The 19158-nt window shown below is 32.8% G+C and overlaps 1 non-coding gene across 1 annotated transcript; it reads right to left on the bottom strand.

Moving 5' to 3' along the window:
* Positions 1-14817: 14817 nt before the first annotated feature.
* LOC128289838 (small nucleolar RNA R71) lies at positions 14818-14924 on the bottom strand. Its single transcript, XR_008279481.1, has one exon. It is a non-coding gene; the product is annotated as a small nucleolar RNA R71 (small nucleolar RNA).
* Positions 14925-19158: the final 4234 nt, after the last annotated feature.

The raw sequence follows: 19158 nt of genomic DNA, 5'->3' as shown, positions 1-19158 counted from the left end.
GGCTTAGAGGGGTCGGCGCCAACAACGGCTGCCTTTCTTCCAATTTCATCTTGTTTAAGGTCTTGTTGAATACAAATATTTTTTATTCAACAATCCGGATTTTGTGCAACCTTTTCTACTAAAATTTACAAACATTGGACTACATAAACATTTTCGAAGCTAGACCAAAATTTTTGCAAAAATTACAAAAATTAATGTAATTAAGTGTAATTTATTGACGTAACGCTTAATAAAAGTGATTTATGAAAATATTTAGAAAAATTATCGATTTAAGCCGATTTTGGAGAGAGAAGAGAGCTCGACCAGTTAAACGCGTTTTCAACGAATTTGGCAGGAAATTACTTCCAATTGGGCACGCTTTCCTACTCGGTCAGCAAAGAGCACCCAACTAAAAGCGTTTTCTTTCTTTTTTCACAATTCCTTTAGGGTTTTTATTTTTATTTTTTAAGGTTAGGGTTTAGAGTTTTTTGTAAAGTGTTTTATCTAGTGTTTGTAAGGTTTTTTAGAGTTTAGGTTTTTTAAATATATTTATTTATTCTTTAGAAATTTTTATAATATTTATATTTGGTGGAAAATATAAATTTTAGAATTGTTATAAATATTTAGAGTTTTAAAATTAATATATATATATTTTTAATTTTGAAATTATTTTGAATTTTTTTCATTATTTTGAGACTAATTTGGTATAATTTTCAAATTTGACAGTGCCAAAAGGGTATTTAGACCAATCGTACTTACATGAATATGTTATTCAAATTATTAAAATTGTAAAATTTAATTTCAATTAGAAACTGAAACTCGAATTACTCAATCCGACCAACATGCACAAGTTCGTATTTTTTCTATTTTTTTTGAATCAAATCTTGTTTTGATCACTTGTAGTTTATGATAGGTTGAGGCCGACACGAAATGTTTAGACAATATTTTCTTGAGTTTTTCAGGGCATCTGACAAGTGAGTGGGAAGGTCGCAGGGGTTAAATTTGGTAGAGTGACATGTTAAAAAAATATTCAAAAATTACAACACATGTATAACGTGTGGAAATATGAATTTCCACGTACCAGATGAAAGTATCTGACCGTTGGTATTGAATAGTTCATTCAAGTTTTTACTGAATAGTTCATTACGTCGCAAACCGAAAGGTCGACCGAGCTTTACTCAAATACTAAACAACATGGATATTCAGGAACAGACAAGCCAACCAAGTTTATGCAGTTATTGTAAGAACCCAGGGCATACAAAATCGTCATGTTTACACTTGGAGGATATGTGAGGACAATACCTCATTAATCGATTTATTAATTTTTTAACCACTATTTGTTGATTTTTTTCATTTATTCTCAACTTTTTTTTTTGTAATTTGTAAATATCGGTTTATTATACTATAGAAAACAATAAAATATACAACTTTATTCCATTTTTTCTCATGGAAACTGGATTCCCGTACAAATTTGTAATACCTGCATAAAATGGCCAAATAAAACTTAGCTTAACAATATAAAATGACAATAACAACCAATTTCATATCCAATAACAATATTTACTTAAAAACATTTCATATCCAATATCTGTACGATCTTATCGACTATAACTTAGCTAAACAATTAAGATTTGCATGACAAGCACAAAAAATTAAATCATTTATGTTGTCGAGCAAAATGTGTACCACAATAGGGTGGTCGTTGATTGCAAGACGGATTCCTTATTTGTTCAAGTTGTGGTTCTGGCTGCTCCTATTCTTCATCTTCATCGTCATCTCCAGCCTCGAGTATATACTGTGGTTCTAACCTCTCCTCTTCTTCGTTTTCATCTATGGTTAATTGTAGTGTGCTCCTCGGTTGCCATCATGTCTTGTCCATTCTACGAACAAGTGGTTGCAAAGATGGTTGCAGAGCTGGTTGGTAATTGGTCCACCTTAGTGGAACAATGATATCGTGGGTGTTTGTGACACTATCGGTGTAGGCATATAGGTATATTGTATCCCATACTCCGATGACATAAACTATGGACTTCTCGTCAGTGCTGAAATCATAGTCAATGTATACATTATCTTCATCTGATACATCGATGACATCAATGTGTAATATGGTGGGGATAGATGTGTTGATAAAAAAATAATACATGGAAACAATGTAGAAACATGAAAATGTGGTGCAATATGTGGTGCTTGTGTACAATATGAAGGGTTAGTGAAAACACCAGAATAAGTCGAGCCATACTGACCAAGGGGTGGTGCGACCATCAGTACCGCTTCTTGTGTTGGTGTAGATGATGGACCTGCCTCAGCAGCTGCTCCAGACCTTGGATTCCTAGGTGCTTATTGTGGCCTCTTTGTATGACATAGCCTACCCTTTACCTTCTCCGATAGTAGATATGACTTGTTATAGCGTCTAAACCATGACAAGTACTCTGGATCTCAGGCTAATTCTCGAGCGATAATAGGTTCACGATTAGGTATAAAGTCATACTTATGGTTTCAAATATTGATATATTGTGCATGGAATATAACCCAATTTTTATCAGTTCTCCCTCTCAAGTCGATTTTGTCCAGATCTTCGATGACTTGGGGTGGTGGTGGAATTGTTTGCCTAAATCTGAACTATCGCATAACTATATCAGATTCGTGTATCTTCGCTGTAGCATACACTACCAATAGCACCTTCACGTGCCAGATGTTAGGATTCGCTAAGAATTTAGATAGGCTGCATGCTTGAATTCTTGGATCAAAGAATGACATCCATTCAAACTATAGTCAATAATAATTTTAATTATATTTTTACTATTAACTTTAAAATCAATTACATTAATATTATATAATTAAAATTTTAAAAATACATACATCCGCTTTCAATCATTGATCTAGCAAGAGTTGTATATCTTAAAGCTCCTTCGATAGTCCTATATAACTCGACCCATGGTTCCATCTATTGAAATGATATGTTAATTCAATAATTTAAATTTTAAATAATTTTATTATGGTAAATATTTTATCTAATGAATTTTACCTTGTTGCGGTGAGAATGTATAAAGGTAGTCTGCTCGAGGACGTAAAATGGCAGTCGGTACCACACCCATGATTGCAGTAGGAGCATCCAACCACTGCTTTTAATTTTGTGTGGTTACGTTACTTGAAACATCTCCCGGTACAATGTTTCCAACACGAATAACCCCCAACTAAGTTGGCTCACTTCTCTAAAGTCCACGAGTTTTAGCAGCCACCTTAAATGAACAAGATTTCGTAATTTATTAGGCATTAGGAGACCCCCGATGATCCTAAGGATATATGCCCGAGCGTGTTGTTCTTTTTCAACTTCACTTGATTCCATATCGAGACCAACAAAATTTATTTTCAACAAATTCATATTTATTTGGGCTCCATAAATCGTGTCCAGAGCCCTCCTTAAAAGTTGTTCGCATACATCACTCCAATCAGTAGCGACAATTGACCTAATCATTACCGGCCGGTCCACCGGTAACTCGAGCTGTAATTGCAGGTCCTCAAGTGTGATAGTACACTCGCCACTTAGAAGATGAAATGTATGCATCTCGAGTCTCCATCTTTCCACCAATGTGCTTACAAGTGTGAGGTCTAATTTACAACCCCTCCCCATACGAGCCACATGCAAAAATCTCACATCTCTCAACTATGGTTAGACTAAAGACGATGGAGTAGTGGATAGATTACAAATATAGATCTCCAAAGTTGTAACACCCCAAACCTGACCTAGACGTTATGATCAAATTTGGAAATGTTATGAAAAAGGATTTTGAAATCAATCTTATTATGTTAGAATTTCTCGTGTTAATTGTTACTAAAAGAGTTTAGAAAAACATATTATTATACTCTTTTATAACACCGTCATTTGTTTGTCTTTTTAAGTAAAATGTAATTTTGCAGCAAAAGTTTGAAAGTCATAATATTTGAAAATCGAGCTTGTATTTTCTAAAATATTTATTTGCGTAAAACCGTGGTTTTGTCAAACATCACAATATAAAAATTGAAAACACATCCAAACCCAAAATTAAAACAAGCAGTCTAGAGAGTTTCAACATTACAAAACTCTCAAAGAAAAATCCAAAAAATTAATTAAATTATTAACTAAAAACGGTTTCCATACTAGTGGTCACCCCTGAGCCTCCGTCGCACTGACCCGCCTATGTCTCTGGATTACCTAAACAGATCAGAAAAATGAATATGAGTTTCAAAACTCAGTGTGTAACTTATACACATAAACTCAGATTTCCTGTAATATTCCTAACCCATATCCGTCACCGGAACAGGGTTATGGAGCATTACCAGAATATACAAATCAAATACAAACATTTTATATTATTTAATATTCATGTCAGATATTATTCATAAAGTCCCTTTTGTGAGCCCTCGGGGCCCAAAACATAAATTAGAAACAAGTCGGGACTAAACCGAGTACTCAGAGAATTTTTCATGAAATTTCAAAATTTTTCCTAGGTACAGGGTACACACGCCTATATGGTTAGGCCATGTGGACATCCGAAATGGGTCCCAGCCTGTGTCTGTACCAGTGTAACTCTCTAACTTGGGTCACACGACTAAGTCACAAGCCCGTGTGCTAGGCTGTGTGTAGGTGTAGGGGTCACATGGCCAAGCCACACGCCTGTGTGCCAGGCCGTGTGATCAATTCTGAGCATTCTGTTTTGAAATTTTAAAGATACAAGGGGCACACAGCTAAAGCACACGCCCATATGCTAGGCCATGTGTCACACACGATTGAGACACACGCCCGTGTCTCTACCCGTGTGGACAAAATAAGGCCATTTCCAAGCCTTATTTCTCACCCAAACTTGTCTTCCACCTACATTAACACTTATACACATTCCCAATCCAATATAAAACATTTGAATCAAGTCATAACCAAGTTTTATGCATATCATATCATCTTATATAATCAAATCAAGTATCCGTGCTTAACAATTTGATCACTTACATATATATATTCATATAAATATACCAACTATACCAACTCAAGCCATGTTACAATTTGCCAATTAGTTAACCATTAATCAATTATACCAAAACACATATCAACTATGATAGGGTCATATACTTATATATATCAAAATGTATCAAACATAAGCCATTCCAATGGCTAATCACAACAAAACATTTACATGCCATCAATGGCCAAATTAACCTATACATGCCATTATACCAAAGTTGACTTAATAAATATACTGAAAATGGGCGATTGATAGTGTGATGTGGCTCCGACAAACTTCTAACCTTAACGAGCTTCCGAGTTACTATAAAACAGAGGAAATAAAACAAAGTAAGCATTTAATGCTTAGTAAGTTCATATAACAGGAAATTAACTTACCATTTATTTCATATTTAAGGTAAGCTAACTAAACATGCTTAAACCAATCTGGCAAATTGCCTAAATACATATCCTCATCAAGCATGTTAGTCATGCAATTCACATAAATACCAAGAAACATGAATGAACTCATCAATATTCAATTTCCATATACATGTATTTATCACTTCAAGTATCCATGAACATGTACATATCATATCTTTGTACTTCAAATATTTCTCATAGTAATTCATCTTAAATTCATTTCATCTCATATCAGAACTTTACCCATTGAATCATTTAAAATATTGATGGATACAAGGGTAGTACACATGAAGTGTACGAATCTGAAATCCGTCAATTCATATTCAAAGGTGCTCATTAGAGCACATAATTGGGAAGCTCTCTTTTGAGCCATATAACAGGAAGCTCATTTGAGCTATATAACGGGAAACTTATTCGGGCTGTATAACAGGAAGCTCATAAGAGCCATATTCAGAAAGCTCATACGAGCCAATAATGGGTAGCTCTGAAGAGCCATTAATTAGAAAACTCCGGATAGTCATATATCGGGCAGTTCAAGTGAGCCATATCGAGAAGCTCCAAAGAGCCATATAACAGGACAATCATAAGAGCTGCGGTGTGCCCACAACACATGCAAGATCACAACTGATCAGGATGTTCCAAAGAGCTATTAATGAGAAGCTCGCAAGAACCATATAACAGGAAGCTTGAGAGGGCAAATAACAGGATGCTCATGAGAGCTAATAACAAACGCTCTTTTGAACTGTCGTGTGTCTGCAACATATGCAGGACCACAACCAATATGGGAACCCAGTATCCATCGAATTTCATTTATTTAAACAAAACTTTATATTTGTCAGACATTATACGATATGTTATCAATTTTATATATATGAAATTTACACCATTCACATATACAACATTCAATTCAAACATATAAATATACAAAATTTAGTTACACAAACTTACCTCGACAATTGTTCGTGTATGCAAAATCTACTAATCCGACACTTTTTTTTCCACGATCTAACTCCGTTTTTGATCTATCCGGATCTATACAAATGAATTTAACATCAATTCAATTCAATTTATTTTTATTTTAGTCCATTTCATATCTTAGGCAAAATTACCATTTTGCTCCTATATTTTTAATTAATTCTAATTTCGTCCCTAGGCTCGGAAAATGAAATTCATACAATTTAATCCTTATTCCAAGCCAGCTGATTTTTACATATAACAATAGCAGCCCATGTATTTCATAAAATTTAGAATTTTCCATGAATTTCACAACTTTTTAATTTAGTCCCTAAATCATAATTTCATCAAAATTTCATTTACAAAAGTTGTTTATCTATCAACAACCTTCCATTTTCTACTATAAAACTTTATAATTCAACTATATTCATCCATGGAAAAACCCTATTACTTTGATAACTTTGCAAATTAATCCTCGAGATAGTTAAATCAAGCTATTACGATATCGAAAACATAAAAATTACTAAAATCAGGACAAAGATACTTACGCAATTAAGCCAAATAAACTTACTTGAGTTCACTTCTCTTAGCTAGGGTTTCCATGTATTTTATTTGGGAAAGATGATATAAAATGAAGATATTTCTTATTTAATTAAAATATCATCTTTTATTATTTCATCTTTCCAATTTAGTCCTTTTCTTTATTTAATTTTTCATGGATGAATCATCATACTTATCTGTTGACTCCTCTTAATGGTCTATTTACCATACAAGGACCTCCAATTTTGAATTCCATAGCTATTTGATACCTATAGCTAATAGAACTCAACTTTTGTATTTTTTGCAATTTAGTCTTTTCCATCTAATTAGACTTGTAATCGGTAAAATTTTCTTAACGAAATTTTCATACAATATTTCTATCATAATGCAGACCATGCAATAATATTAAAATAATTTTTCTTTCAAACTCGGATTTGTAGTCCCAAAACCACTGTTCCGATTTCACTGAAAAAGGGTTGTTATATTTCCCATGTAGTAGATCGAATACAGATATAAGTCCTTAAAAAAATCATAAGGATATGCAATTTCCTATCCCCCATCCTCTACACACTATCTTCGACCATCTCAACACAATATGTAGGGAATAAAACACCCATCTATCCTTACACACCACATAGTGTCTATGTAACACTTATGAGAATAGTTTGCAGCCAAGTTGTTAGTATATCAGTGAAATGTCACCTCACAGAGCCCTTACTCCACAAATACAAATCCCACCTCATAAATAGATACAGATAACATATAAGCAGATATCACAGAATTAACATGTCTCTTATGCTTATATAAAAATATCATACATATTTATACAACACGGTCAAATCAAACATATCGGTTTCCTTAGTACTCAAATCAGTCTATCAGCATGGCAGATATCATGCATTAGGGTTTGGTTTGCCCTTATCGACCCTACAGAAGACCCACAGTCGATCAGAATGACGCGTGTAACCCTAGGAAAAAATAAATTTCAGAATTTTAGGCCTACATGCCCCTATGGCTTGCATATGTGTGGCCCACACGCCCAAATTGGCCTTGCTTGTGTGGCCTACACGGCGTGGCTCATGGCTCACACACCCAATTCGGAGGTCACACGGCCTCATACTCACCCTTTACACGGCTGTGTGGCATTGACAGGACACTTTTTTGACTTTTGCTAAACCTCGTTTTCTTATGTTTTCATTACACACTTGTTTCATTTTTATGTGAAAGCAATCCCGAGAGCTCCGAAACCTAAAAACAGAATACCAAACATTGTTTTAGTAGTTAATTTATGAATTTGTTAACAATGAACCCAACTGACCGCCGACGAAAACCACCACTAACACAGTTTAGGCTGTTGGAGTGAAACCCACTGCTTCACAGCCTTTTCCTACATAACATGTTCGTAGAAATCAAATTCCCTAACTACACCATTACGCTACTACGAAAAGAATATATTCAAACAGCTTATAGAAATTGAAACCTACAGACAAGTGAAACCCTACTTACCCAAATCGCACGAAGAATACCAAAATTTTGGAACGCAACAAGAACAACAAAATGGTGTGAATAGAATTGAAAGGGAAAATGAAAAACGAAAACGAGAAGGGGAAAGGAGAAATTTTCAGAGTGAGGAAAAAAGCAGAAACTAACGTCAGAAAGAATTTGGGAAGAGAGAGAAAAAAATTAAAATGAAAATTTAAAAAATAAATTAAAAATTAACTAAATCCCCACTCCAACCACTAACAACCTTATCCCCCAGAATCCTACCCACTAACCATATCCAACTACCTTAGAGTTTCAGTTCCACCGAACCTCTATCAAACAACTGAAGCAAAAATATCATCCATACTCACATGGGGAATTAAACACGAGACCTTAAGGTAAACTAACTCCTTAGCACTTAGACTAGCAAGCTTATTTTGATATGAATTCACCAAAAATATAACATAAGGCAACCTAAAAGGGATAAGGGTAGGACCAAAAATTAACATATTTTCCAAAAATGGGATTTGAACCCAAGACCTCAGATACACATCTAAAACACTTAACCACTGAAACAGATGCACATCTATGTCAAAATCCACAAAAACAAATTAAATAATTAGTATGCTTACAAAATCCTATCTTACGACTATATATAAAAAAATATTAAATTTCAACATAACAAAAAATAATTAAATTATATTATATTAAATATAACAAAAATATTCTTACCATTTGCAATTGAACGGCCAAAATGTGCTTGTCATCCAAATGAATTAGAGAATTTTCCATTACTAATTTCAATAAATACGAAAAAAATTGTAATACAAAATTAATTAAAAAACATTAATACAATTTTAATAAAAAAATGAAAGTTGAAAGAGGATTGAAAATTGAGTGAGAATTATGTGAGAATTGAGAGAAAATTAAGAGAAAATTGAGAGAGGATTGAGAATGAATTAGAGAGAGGTAAGAGTGAATTGAAAAAGAAAGGAATTAATGGTTTAAAGAGGAAAAATAAAATAGTCGTTGGCGGTTGAAAGTAAAATATTTTACTATGAAATATCTACTTATGAGCTATAGAATATGGTAATTTCATCTAAAGCTCGTTATGGTTGGATGCACCTGAAGTTACAAGTTTTTTTTTTTAAATTGTGAGTATAACTCTATAGTATTCAGAATAAGTTCTCAATTAAAATTACATAGAAAAATATTACTGATGAGAACTTGCAAGAGAGAAAACTTATGTATGAAAAGTCATTGGTTATGTACATTATACATTTAGAAAATAAGATCCACTCTTAAAGTTTGCTATTAATAGTAATCAAATTTTATAATCATTTTTTGGAAATTGAAGATTTTGTGAATATTGCATATAATTGTTTGGAAATTATATTTATTTTTTGATTTAGTGGCATTATAAACTTTACTTTGATTTAGACATTTTCAGTAGTAAATGTCACAATAGTACTTATATGTGAATACAAAGTAAAAGGAATAACAATAAAATTATTAAATTGTCATAATTTATATTGATATTATTAGTAAAATTGAAATGTGTGTTAAAGTAAACCTAAAGCTTATTGATACAAATGCCTTTACTACTTGACATGACTAGTTAGACCATCCTGGATCATATATGATGCGAAAACTAATTGAGAAATCATTAAGGACATTCATTAAAGAACCAAAAGATTCTTTAATTTAAAGAATTCTCATTTGTTGCTTGTTCTCAATGAAAATTGATTATTAGAAACTCACTAGCTATAGTTGAGACTTAATGTCTTACATTTCTAAAATGAATATGGGCTCATTCATCCATCGTGTGGATAGTTTTGATGTTATATGATTTTGGTCGATGCATCTACAAAATAATCACGTATGTGTTATCAACTCGCAACCTGCTACTTGCAAGATTGCTTGTTTAAATAATTAATTTCATATTATGCAATTAAGGCAATTCATCTTACTAAAGTTAATGAATTTATATCTCAATTTTTTATTGAATGAGTTTGAAAAACTTTTGTAAAAGCTTGTTATTTATGCGCATAACGATTTAGAGAAAATATTGATTGAACACCTCTGATTAATATCTAAACCATTACTTATGAGAACTAAACTTCCTATTTCAACATGAGATTATATTGATTTACTTTTATAAGTATCAAGCCAATAAGTTATAAATACTCTCCATTACAGTTGATTTTTAATCAAGAGCTAAATATTTCCCATCTTTGAACTTTTGTATGTGTGTATATATTCCAATTGCTCCACTATAATGCACAAAGATGAGTGAATCCTCAAAGAAAGTTGGGAATATATATTAATTACAAGTCTTCTTGTATTATTATATATTTTAAATGTGTTGGAGATTCAATTATGACAATTTGAGAAAATGTGGAACCAAATAATAAAAGTGGTCGACAATGGTTTTGTATGCAATATTATTGTTGAAATGAAAGGAGAATTTTGAATAAAAATATTGAGAAATATAGATATGGAATAGATGGTCAAAATACAAAGATGCAACTCAAATTCGTGGAGTTTTTAGACCAATAGTCCAAATATCTAAAGGTATAAAGCCAGTGAGGGTACAAATGAAGTAGTTTTGCAAAAGCGGAATAAAAATATGAAGTTTTTCGCTAAGCCCTGACATTGATTATGAAAAAATATAATATTCTTTTGTGGTGGATGCAATAACCTTTAGATATATTATTAAACTGGTAATTCATAAAAGATTTAACTTGCGTCTAATGGTTTTTGTTTCAAGCTTTTATGAATCACTATATAGTAAAGTTTATATTAAAATCCTTGAAAGATTTAGAATGCAAGAAGCATATTGAAATTATCAGGAAATTGTTCATTTATATAAATTGAAATAATTGAACATATGTGGTAAATTGACTTAGTCAATAGTAGTTGAAAGAGGATTATAAAATGATTCAAAATACCTATTTGTATTTTTATAGAGGATCATGATTAGAGTTTGTTATTATTGTTGTTGAAACTTCTAAAGAGATCAAAATATATTTCCCCCAAAATTTCCCTCACTCATAACTTTCAAAAGAATGGTTATATAAATGCTTAGCAAAAATATTCATATAGTCATTTAAAATACTAGTATTCAAGATTGAATACGTAAAATATGAGAAAGTATGTGATATTTTCATGTTGGGGAGTAAATATGCGTTGTATTTTTTTTCCCTTAACTGAGGTTTTGTCTCATTGAATTTTCTTAATAAGGTTTTTAATGAGGCATCATATTATGTGTATTATAGATATGTGTACTCCTTCAATAGGAATTCTTTTTTCCTAGTAAGGTTTTAACGAGGCACATTATCTACCAATAGGCATCTAAGGGGAGTGTTATGAATATCTTATTAAGTGGATGTCCATCAAGATGAAGATAAATTTTGATGTATTTTAAATTCTAATAGTCATTAGAAGTAGATCTCTAATTCTAATAATCATTAGAGGTAGATCTCTACTTTATTTATACTTCTTATGTCTATAAATAGAAACTTTGGAGAAACTTTGTAAATATTTAGATTTATCAATAAAATACGTTCTCTCTTTACTCCCTCATTCTCTTTGTTCTTTACTCTCTATTTTTTTTATAACAGTTATCATTTTTGTAACTTATTTCATTATGTGTTATTGTCAATTTCTTACCTATGAAATTAAAATTATAAGAGTTAAGTATAAATACCAAAACATATGAACCTCATATCAACATTTGAAATTTTCATTATATATTTATGGTCATATCAACATTTGAAAATTTTACATTATATATTTATGGTCAATATTATAATAATTTAATTTAAAACATTAGTACATAAATATATAATATATTTTCAGCTCCCACCTAAATAAATAGGGATAAAATAAGTATACTAAATTAACTAAGGATAGAAAATTATTTAAATAATTTATATATAAATTATTGAAAATAACTTTTAAACGTATATAGAAATAAATTTTAAAAAATAAAATCAATGAATGAAATCAATTTGAACCGGTAAAATTTGATTCATATTCGATTTAATTTTAAAAAAATCAAAGATACTACCAAATAACCACCAAATGATATGAGTCTTTTGCCATCTATGACTCAAATGTAAAACAATCAGTCCTTTAAGTAATTGTATCCCTTTTTTTGTTTTCCTTTTTTGGTATTAACTTAAATTTTAATTTACATTCCTCATCACCAACAAAATACCAAAACAAAAACTATTTGATGTATTCAATAGAATAATAACACATCACTTAGAAAATAGATTTTTTTTCTTTGGTGAATAAAATAAACAAACGCTTACATAGAAAAATTAAGCAGACGATACTATTACATGGCTATATCAAATTTTGAAAGCTACCTATAAGCTCCCTAGGGACTGATAAACCTTAAAAGTAACATATTTTAATCCCATGCTTGGCATATTTTTGGATGATTTATCATAAGATTTAGTGGATTTGATGCTCCTAATCTTTTAATTTCATGTTTTATATCCAGATGAGCATAGGAAAGAGAAAAGTGCAAGAAAAAGGCAAAAAACAGACAAAATGGGTTTATTTCAGTGCTTCACACGGCCTAGACACTTCCACACGGGTAATCTACATGCCCATGTGAGATACACGGGTAGGCCAAATGCCCGTGTGTCATGGCAGTGTCGACTTAAAACCATGTCAGAATTACACACGGCCTGAGCACCATTACACGGGCGTGCCACACATGCGTGCCACACGGCCATATCCCTGTCGAGACCTATTTTAATTCTACTTGGAAAGCGTTAATTTTGGGCTATTTTGGACATTCCAGAGTCTATTTAAACACACGAGAAGAGGATCAAAATTGGGATAGAGTAGAACGCAGAAAATACTCGAAGACAGCCATTGGAATCAGCTCGGAAGAAAGATTTACCTCAAGACTAAAGATCTCCATTCAATTTCTACCAAAGTTTTTGGGTTTCTTTATATTTGTTGTTTTCCCAATTTTGAGATGTTTTCCCCCGTCGTTATGAACTAAATTCCCTAAATACCTAGGGAAGATGAAACCTAAGACGAATCTTATTATCTTTTGAATTATATGATAAAAACTTGTTTTTTATTCTTAATTATGAGTTTTAATCCTTGCTTTAATATTTCAGGATATTAATTCAAGTTTTGATATGCTTATTCAGTGGAGCAAAAATCCCTGTTTAAGAGAAGATCTTCCATAATTAAGCGGAGTTGATTGCAATCCTAGAGATAGGACGACATTAATCTGCCGGATTAGAGTCAAATCTAGTAAGGGAATCCATAAATCGAGTTAATTCGACAATAGGAGTTTTAATTAGAAAGAGATATCAATTAATCAACCTAGAGTTAGTTGTTTTTAGTCTCGAGAGATATATTAACATAAGTTAGGGATTTCTACAAATTAAGTCAAGTGAATTAATCGTCTAATTCAGAAGTAATAAGTGAAGTCTAGGTGGATTCTTCCTTGGGTATTGTCTTCTTCATCAGTTTTCCAAAAGTATTTTCCAACTTTTATCTCTGTCGTGTTCTTAGTTAATTAGATAGTTAATCTTAGTTTAAAAATATCTCTTTAATTTTTAGGCTAGATAATAAAAAGATAGTAATTACTAGTACTTTTAGTCCTTGTAGATACGATATTTTTGGTCTCACCATAACTATACTACTGTTTGATAGGTGCCTTGCCTTAGTCAAATTTTTAGTCAGTTTAGTGACCACCAAGTTTTTGGCGCCGTTGCTGGGGACTAAGATATTAGGAACGCTTGATTTTTGTTACTTTAGCCATTTTTATTTTTATTGCAATTTACTTTTTTTATTATTTTAATTTACTAGTTTTTCTTTTATTTGCTTCTAGCAGGTTTCTGTAGTTTATGACTAGAAGGAATCCATCAGGACCATTACTATTCGATAGTGAAATTGAAAGTACAGCTCGTAGAAATCGTAGAGAAATAAGGCGGAGCTTACAGTATATAGAGGAAGAGCATGAGGACAATACTAATACTACTGAGGAGATGGATGAAAATCGAAATAATCCACTACCTCCTATGATTGCCGCAGTCCCTGCAAATCAGAATCCTGCTCCTCGTACTATGTACGATTATGGTAAGTCTAATCTCACTGAGGCGGAATCAAGTATTGTTCGACGTACCGTTGTTGCAAACAATTTTGAACTAAAGTCAAATACAATTCAGATGATCCAACAGTTTATTCAATTCGATGGTTTGTAAGATGAGGATCCAAACACTCATTTGGCCAACTTTCTGGAATCTTGCGACACTTTCAAGATCAACGGTGTTTCTTACAATGCCATTCGCCTAAGGCTATTTCCCTTCTCGTTAAGAAATAAGGCTAAGCAGTGGTTGAACTCCCTACCATGAGGTTCAATCACTACTTGGGAAGAGATGACCGAGAAGTTTCTACTAAAGTGCTTTCCACCAGCTAAGATAGCTAAATTGAGGAACATTATCTCTTCTTTTGTGCAGATGGATTTAGAAACTTTATACGACGCATAGGAGAGGTATAAAGACTTACTAAGAATATGCCCTCACCATGGGTTACCTTTATTGCTACAGGTTCAAACTTTTCACAACGGTTTGAACCACTCAACTAAGCAAAAGGTCGATGCAGCTTCCGGTGGAACCATAAATAAAAAAACACCTGAGGAGGCTTATGATTTCATTGAAGAGATGTCACTGAATAATTATTAATGGCAAGTTATGAGAACAAAGCCTACGAAATCAGCCGGTGTTTTCAACTTAGATGCAGTCTCCATGTTATCAAACTAGGTAGAACTCTTGAATAAAAAGATTGACGATCTAAGTGGTTCTACTCATGTACATCCGGTGATATAGTGTGACACGAGTGGAGGTGGAATAGGCAATTCAAAATTTTTACCCTTCGGCCCCAGCATGGAGAACGAGCAAATAAATTATATGGGTAATAATCCTCGACCTCAAAATAATCTTTACAGTAACATTTACAATGCAGGTTGGAGGAACCACCCAAACTTCTCATGGGAAGGCCAAGGAAATCAGAGACTACCACCCCCTCCATGATTCCAACAACAACCTTACTAGCAAGAGAAAAAGCCAAACCTTGAAGAGATGATGACGAAGTTTATTTCAGTGGCAGAAACCCATTTTCAAAACACTGAAACTGCACTTAAAATCAACAAGCATCGATTCAAGGGCTCGAGAATCAAATAGGATAGCTGGCTAAGATGATTTCAGAGAGGCCACAAGGGAGCCTACCTAGTAACACCGAACCCAACCCAAAAGAGCACGTGAAAGTAGTTACCCTAAGGAGTGGGAAAGTGTTAACTGAATCTAAAAAGAAGCTACCACAAGAAGCTGATAGGAAAGAGGATGAGGAGGTAAAACCCGAAATCAATGAAAAATCGGTGTTGAGGGAATATAAACCATCAATCCCATATCCAGTAAAGTTAAAGAAAGACTGCATGGATGCACAATTCGGTAAATTTCTTGAACTTTTTAAACAGCTGCATATTAATTTACCTTTTGTTGAAGCTATCTCGTAGATGCCTACATATGTAAAATTTTTGAAGGAGCTTCTAACAAATAAAAGGAAGTTTGAAGAGTTGTCTACAGTAGAACTCAATGAGGAGTGCTTGGCCATACTCCAAAATAAATTTCCAACCAAACTGAAAGATCCAAGAAGTTTTTCTATTCCCTGCTTAATTGGTAATTTAAATGTTGAGAAGGCACTAGCTGATTTAGGCGCTAGCATTTATTTGATGTCTTACAAAACATTCAAACAAATTGGCCTTGGGGAACCAAAACCTACTAGGATGAGTATTCAACTAACTGATAGATCTGTTAAATATCCTGGGGATGTTATTAAAGATGTACTAATAAAAGTAGATAAATTTATATTCCCTATTGATTTTGTTGTGCTTGACATGGATGAAGATGTTGAGGTGCCTTTAATTTTGGTTCGCCCATTTTTAGCCACTGCTAGGGCTATTATTGATGTGGGTGACGGTAAACTTGTGCTTAGGGAGGTGACGAAGAGATTATCTTTAAAATTTATGATGCCATGAGATTTTTTAGAGAACAAAATGACTCCTGCTATTTTATTGATTCTATTGATCATGCTACTCAAGATTCTTTACAGGAAATCGTTCATAAGGATACATTGGAACTGTGTCTTTAGAAACAGAAAAAATTATATACTTTTTCATACCCAATTTTATTTAAATTTATGAAAATTCGGTTAAATTCTTGTCAAAAAATAATTAAATAATATAAAAATAATTAACTTATGTTAAAAATATAAACATTATGAATTTTAATTAATTTTGTAGTTAATTTTGATTAAATTTGGTTATTTTTGACAGAATTACATAATTAGAGAAAAAGGGCCCGGTGAACACTGCGAGAAGAACAAAATCGAGAGCAATTTGAAGTATCGAGGCCAATTAATTTCCAGCCCAAGACGGTCCAGAAATGTGTATTAATTCATAATTAAATTAATTTTAATTTATTTCCTATTTAATTTAGGTTAAATGAATTAATTTTAATTAATTATGAAGAAATGGCCTAGTGAACCGTATTGGTTGAACCGAATGAAGTGAGCCGAACAAGCCACTAATTGGGCTGACCAGAACCGTCCATTGGCTGACCCAAATCAGAAAATTAGCTGATAAAATATGCTTTCAAAAAGGCCCTTGAAAAACCTCCAAATTACGTTCAAACCCCACCTTTATTTTAGGCTTTGTAGATTTGCCCCAGCCTATTTTTAGCAAGGTTGAAAGCTTCAACCTTGCCATGTGTGTGGCCGGCCATGGGAGGGCTCTCTTGGCTGCTGAATTTTCTATTTTTAGCGGCCCTCTTCAGCTATAAAATCCACCCTATGCTTCCCATTTCAAAGCATCCCTCAACATCCCTCATTCCACAACATTCTCTCATCCTCTCTTCACTTCTCTCAAAGTTTCCTCTCCATTTCTCCATCCCATTTTCCCTTCCTCTTGTGCCAATTTCCTCTCTTGAGAAAGAGGTGTTCTTAAGCCATCTTGGGCAGCAATAAAGGATTCATAGAAGCCTTGCTCGACGAAGACAACGGAGACTAAGAACGGAACAACAGTCAAGCCGCAGAGAAACACTGGATTTGCTTTCTGTTCCCTTTCTTTTTAATTTCTGTTGTTTTTATGATGAACATATCTATGAAAAATATTGTTGTTGAAATGGTTATTTTAATCAATTTAGCTTGAATTTAATTCGTGTTGGGTTGATTATATTTTGCCTACTTGAATTATTAAAATAGTGTTTATGCTATTATAGGCCTTAGTGAAATGCTTGATTAAGTAAAATCATGTTTAGGTTATCTGGCATTATAATTGTTTAGATAACTAAAGAATTAATTGTTTAAACGAATTGAAATTGCAATTAATGGACTCAGTACTTAATCAGTGCATGTTTAATTCTTCTAAGGTAACTGAAAATTAAATTAGCATTGTATTTGGCGATACATATGCCTTGCATAACTTGTAAGATTGTTGTGATTAAATTGTTTCAAGGTATGGCTACTTTGTTACTTCACATAATCTTTTACATGTTTATTAAGTTGAATTAATTGGTTGAATCGACATAGGAATATGCAAGAGATAATTTAATTCAATAAGTATGTATGTGCAATAGCATGTTTACTTTATTAAATCTGTTTAGTCGGTTGATTTGGCATAGGGATATGTTCAAGAGATAAATGGAATTTTTTTAATTAGTAAATATATTTATAAGTTAGCAAATTACTGGGTTGCCGTGAATTTATTCATAGCAGCATAAGCACGAAGTTAATATTTCTAAGTTAAAAAGGTATAATTAATCCAACATAATTATATCATCTTGATTAAATCTTAATTGAAATCGTGCACTAGAACTCTTTTAATTTATTTAAATTGTTTGCTTAGTTTTAAAATCTTAGTTTATAAATCACTCTTTTCAAACCAAAATCATTTTTACCTCACCAAAGTGTTTTAATTAATTTCATAAATATCACTTTTTACAGTCCCTGTGGGTACGATAACTCGACATTTACTTGTCACTTTATTACTTGTTACGATTGTGTACACTTGCACATTTCCACCGTTCCAAGTTTTTAGCGTCGTCGCCGGGGACTGTTTTAAAAAAAAACATTATTTGTGAATTTATTTTTACATTTTGGTTCTTTTATTTTCCTATTCAATTTTACTTACTTAATTAATTCTTCTCTGATTATTTCAGGTGTTTATGAGTATTGACTGAATTATCGACTTACTCCCAGTGGACCCTGAAATAGAATGAACCTTTCGCCAACGAAGAAGACAAGCGAACCAGAGAAGGACTGAAGAGATGAATTTCGAGAATATCAATCAAAGAAACGGAGCAAACCTTGCTCAAAATCCTATCCTTATTGCTGATGATAGGGATAGAGCTTTACGACAATATGTTGTGCCAGTTTTTAATGACATTAATCCAGGTATTAGAAGACCTGAGATTGAGGCACAACAATTCGAGTTGAAGCCAGTCATGTTCCAGATGGTTCAGATAGTGGGCCAGTTAAATGGAATGCCTACTGAAGATCCTCATCTTCATTTAAGACTGTTTATGAAGGTGAGCGACTCTTTCAAGCTAGTCGGAGTACCCGAAGATGCATTATGATTAAAACTGTTCCCGTACTCGCTGAGGGATAGAGCTCGAGCCTGGTTAAACTTACTGCCACCAAACTCGATTTCTACATGGCAAGAGTTAGCAGAGAGATTTCTTTTGAAGTATTTCCCGCCTAGCAAGATTGCT

Source organism: Gossypium arboreum, chromosome 2 (genome assembly GCF_025698485.1).
Source record: "Gossypium arboreum isolate Shixiya-1 chromosome 2, ASM2569848v2, whole genome shotgun sequence".
In the NCBI taxonomy this organism is placed as follows: domain Eukaryota; kingdom Viridiplantae; phylum Streptophyta; class Magnoliopsida; order Malvales; family Malvaceae; genus Gossypium; species Gossypium arboreum.
The sequence above is the reverse complement of the archived record's forward strand: the minus strand, read 5'-3'. Positions and strand labels throughout refer to the sequence as shown.